Source organism: Lathyrus oleraceus, chromosome 1 (assembly GCF_024323335.1).
Source record: "Lathyrus oleraceus cultivar Zhongwan6 chromosome 1, CAAS_Psat_ZW6_1.0, whole genome shotgun sequence".
Classification (NCBI taxonomy): Eukaryota; Viridiplantae; Streptophyta; class Magnoliopsida; order Fabales; family Fabaceae; genus Lathyrus; species Lathyrus oleraceus.
In genome coordinates, this window is record NC_066579.1 from 423,377,779 (window position 1) to 423,383,109 (window position 5,331).

Genomic DNA, 5,331 nt, shown 5'->3' on the forward strand with positions numbered 1-5,331 from the left:
CAATCAAGATTATGTTGGTGGTTGAAGAACTTTATGCCAACATGGAAGTTGCACCATAAGTTTTCAACCTTGTTTTCGATAGGTGAAATTTTTTGAATGATTTAGTTTCAAGTGAAATGTATTCTTCATGATAGAGTATATGATTGTCGGTGATGACAATGTGAAATTCTTGTAGTGATTTAGCTTCAAGTGAAATATATTCTTCATGGTAGAATGTGATAGTTTTTGAACTATGAATGTCTGTGAAAACAATGTTAAAATTCTTGAAGTGGTGAGTGATTATACTCCTTATGGTGAAACATGATTGTCGGTGAAGACAATGGAAACTAAGATATTATTTTCAATCAAGGTGGAGATTGTTAGGTTTGGTTGAAAATATACATGTTAAAAAAATCTCACATCGTTTAGTTTTGTAAAGGAAGGGGAGTCCAAAGCTATATAAAGGATTCAAGTTCTCTATTATAAGATGCAACATTCAAATACACTTTAAGTTTGTATTTGACTTTTTCTTTTCTCTTATGCTTTTATGTTAGAGTGTTTTGAGATGTAATTAAATATTTGTTTTAGAGGAGTGGGGGTGTACTGGAGGTCGCGGGGTGGTTGAGGGTAAGTTATGTGTTTTAATAATTTTCATATAGTGTTATTCTCTGGTTGTCATTTGACAAAGGTTGTTATTTTTTCTCCGATTTTGGAGTTTCCATGTTATATTTTGGTTTTGAACAAGGCAAAACTAATTTGCATGACGGTATGATATGGCCAAAAGGAAATTAATCATTGAAGGTGAAAGAGATTCACGATAAATTTTTGATAAGTGGAAATTTATTGGAAAATGGAGAATCACCTCCCTTGGTAAATGAATATATGAGATATCATTTTCATCTACTGAAGATATTACGAGGATGCATTAAGTTCATTCTTGGCATATCAATTCAAGATTTATTATATTGTTCACATGGAGCAAGGATTTCAATTTGTATGTGCAACACCAAACCAGATATCTAGTATGGATTCATATATTTGGATTAACACATGAGCATTGACAACTAAAAATTATATTTTCATAGTCGTTAGCATTGGTATTGATAATAACATAAACAATTATATTTTTTTATCGTAGTTTTGGTCTCTCTGCTCAAATCTTGGTGGATATCGATATATCATGTATGATTCAAGATAAAGTATTGGTTGAAAGAATACGTTTTTATTTCTATGTTTCTATTGAGTGTGATAAAGTATGGGTGTGTTGGGATCGTGGAGTGATTGATGGTAAATTATAAGTTTTTACAATTTTCAAATAGTGTTATTCTATGGTTTTCATTTGACAACGACCGTTATTTTTTCTCTGGTTTTGGAGTTTCTACGTTATGTCCCTATATTATGATTGTGTTTCCCTTCTTTCTCTTTGCTTTGTTTTTTTTCTAACAACTGGTTTAAGAGTCAAGTTCTATCCGGGGATAGGATTTCTTAGTCTGCTATATGATTGCAGCTTTGTCAGATCTTCCACATCAAAAAAGAGTGGTAGTGTTGTGAAAGAATGGTTGAGCTGCAGTCACAAGTTCCGCTGTGCAGTTTAAGTTAAAGAAAATTGATAGAAGAATTGTTTTTAACATGTAAAAATTTCAAGTCAAAGATGTGTTGATACAATCAAGACAATGTGTGAGATTATGTTGGTGGTTGAAGAACTTTCTGCCAACATGGAAGTTGCATCATAAGTTTTCAACCTTGTTTTCAACGGGTGCAATTTTTGGAACGATTTAGTTTCATGTGAAATTCTTGTAATGATTTAGCTTCGAGTAAAATATATTCTTCATGGTAGAGTGTGATCGTTTTTTAACTATGATTATTGGTGAAAACAATGTTAAAATTCTTAAAGTGGTGTAACTTCAAGTGATTATACTCATTATGGTGAAGCATGATTGTCGGTGAAGACAATGGAAACTAAGATATTATTTTCAATCAAGGTGGAGATTGTTAGGTTTGGTTGAAAACATACATATTAAAATGTCCCACATCGCTTAGTTTTATAAAGGAAGAGGAGTCCAAAACTATATAAAGGATTCAAGTTCTCTATTACAAGATGCACCTTTAAAATACATTTTAAGTTTGTATTTGACTTTTTCTTTTCTCTTATGCTCTTATGTTAGAGTGTTGTGAGATGTAGTTAAATATTTGTTTTGGGGGAGTGAGGGTGTACTGGGGGTCGTGAGGTGGTTGAGGGTAAGTTATGTATTGTAACAATTTCTACATAGTGTTATTCTTTGGTTTTCATTTGACAACAATTGTTGCTTTTTCTCCAATTTTAGAGTTTCCACGTTATATGATGGTTTTGAACAATGCAAAAATAATTTGCATGACTGTATGATATGGCCAAAAGGAAATTAATCGTTGAAGGTGAAAGAGATTCACGATAAACTTTTAGATAAGTGGAAATTTATTGGAAAGTGAATAATCACTTCACTTGGTAAATGAATTATGATATATCATTTTCATCTATGGAAGATATTATGAGGATGCATTAAGTTCATTCTTGGCATATCAATTCATGATTTATTATATTGTTCACATGGAGCAAGGATTTCAATTTGTATGTGCAACGTCAAACCAAATATCTAGTATGGATTCATATATTTAGATTAACGCATGAGCATTGGCAGTTAAAAATTATATTTTCATGGTCGTTAGCATTGGTATTGATAATAACATAAACAATTATATTTTTTTAATCGTAGCTTTGGTCACTCTGCTCAAATTTTGGTGGATATCGATATATCATGTACGCTTCATGATAAAGTATTGGTTGAAAGAATATGTTTCTATTGAGTATGATACAGTATGGCTGAATTGGGGTTGTGGAGTGGTTGATGGTAAATTATAAGTTTTAAAAAATTTCACATAGTGTTATTCTCTGGTTTTCATTTGACAATGACCGTGATTTTTTCTCTGGTTTTGGAGTTTCGATGTTATGCCCTTGTGTTATGATTGTGTTTTCCTTTTTTCTCTTTGCTTTGTTTTTTCTTAACAACTGGTTTAAGAGTCAAGTTCGATTCGGGGATAGGATTTCTTAGTATGCTATGTGGTTGCAGCTTTTTCAGATCTTCCACCTTAAAATAGAATGGTAGTATTGTGAAAGAGTGGTTGAGCTGCAGTCACATGTTCCACTGTGCAGTTTGAGTTAAATAAAATTGATAGAAGAATTGTTTTTAACATGTGAAAAGTTCAAGTCACTTTATGAAGAAAACTCTTTCGCTTCTTTTTCCCTAAAATCCCTAATTAGAACTGATTCAACTCTTCAATTGAAATTTCTACTTCTTCATTCATTCCGCTTCAACAACCTCACATATCAGGTACCACCTAATACTCAAGCTTTTTCTTCAACATTTCCTATTTTTTAGTTAGGATGAGAGATAGTACAATTAACTTATCGAGTGGAAATGGGTGAATCTCTTAATTCTCATATTACTTTACTTTCTCATGATCGCATAAGCCAAAAGTGATATCCTTATCTGATGAATCTAACTCGGAAAGGGTACCTGGGGATTCTCTGGAGGAATGAGCTTCTTCATCTAACTCCTTAGAAGCCCTTTTATCAAATGTACATGGAGTGATGATTCGTAATGAGGTCCATATGCCATATCCCATATTAACTAAGGAGTAAATACAAGCTATCCAACATATGAGGAAATACGCTAATGACTTCATTCAACTTTCCCTGAGAACCATTGACTGCTAACCTAAAAATGTTGAGGTGAAGACCCATTTAGAGTATTGGGGAAAAATCGATGCAGTTTATTGGACCATGCCAAGTGAACACTCTATGGCCGATCATCTAGCCCATAGAGGTGTGAAGCTAGTTGAGCCGATCGATGGAGTGAAATACAGTTGGGTATATGCAAAGGTGGTGAGTACCCCACCTGTTCTGAATATTGAGGCAAAAATATAGGCTATTGGAATCATGATCGACGATCCTCTAGAATGGTCGAATCTTCTAGTGAGCTCGGAGAAGAGGATTTGCAATTCCTTTGACGATTATGCGGTCTCTCTCTATGAGTGTATGTTTACCAAGATAGGATTACAACTACCTTTCTTCGACTTTGAAATGGTCATCCTGAAACATTTGAAAGTCGCACCTTCCCAGCTTCCTTTAAGGTCATGTGCCTACATAAGGGTGTTCTAGCTGTCTGCCGAGTATAAATCTTGGAAGTCTTCCCATGAACTGTTCCTTAATGTTTCCACCTGGAGTGTTCCTCTCAAGATAACTTCCAAGACCAATGACTCATTAGTTTCTACCTGAACGATCCTTGGTTCGACCCTTTTACGCAGGACTGTAATGATTTTTCGGGGCACTTTTTTTGTGTGACGCCCATAACGATAGAGACCTATTTTTTACTACTCCTCTTCCGAGTCATCTCACTTTTGTAGAAGCTCATTTTTTAAGTATTGGTCCTCATCTCACTTCAACCAGGACTTTTCTTTTTGCACCAGACTGGGTTCCTTTGACGAGGTGGTGATGAAGGAGAGTCTGATTTCCTATTTTCAAGGTCTCAGTTATGAGAAAGGGTTTGGACTTGGTGAGGTTCCCCCTACTGAGGCGAGGAAGAGGCGAATTAACACTTACACTGTCACACCTCGAAAAAATGAGAACATGACTTAGCGAAGCGCAATCGTACGCTCGCATAATGGACTAAACAGTGTCACCGCCAAACTTTATTTATGCCTAAAAAGGAAAGGGGAAATATCGATAAAATCCAAGAAAGAACGATAATGATTATGGTTGTCGCAACCAAATCAGGGTTCAAGAGTTGATTACGTAAGAGGAAAGTATTAACACCCCCCACATCCATTGTACTCAATGGGAACCATTAGGTTAGTTATGCGCGTTAATGTTAGTTTATAAATGTTAGACTTCTCGAGTTATTTAAAGGGAAAGGAGAATAGAAGAGAGAATAATGTTTTTGGATTTTTGCAACGAATGGGACTAAACCTGTTTTTTTTATTAATGGGTCTGGCAAGATTTCGCAATCCTGCTCCTACGTATCTCAATAGAGAACTCAAGGAACACGTAGTTTTGGGTAAAAAAATTGTTTATTGGTCGATTTTAGCAAAATCTATATTGTATTAATCGACGAAGAATATTGTTTTACCCAAAACAGATGAGGAGCGGACGTATATCACATATTGAATGGATTTACAAATCAACATTCGGAAAAACGTCACTTATCTCAATTCACCAATTTTGGATGAAGCATTGCTTTACATCACCTTAAGACAATATGTCTTTCATTTATAAAAAGGTTTCAAAGATCACACGGCGGCGAAGAAAAGAGTTTGATT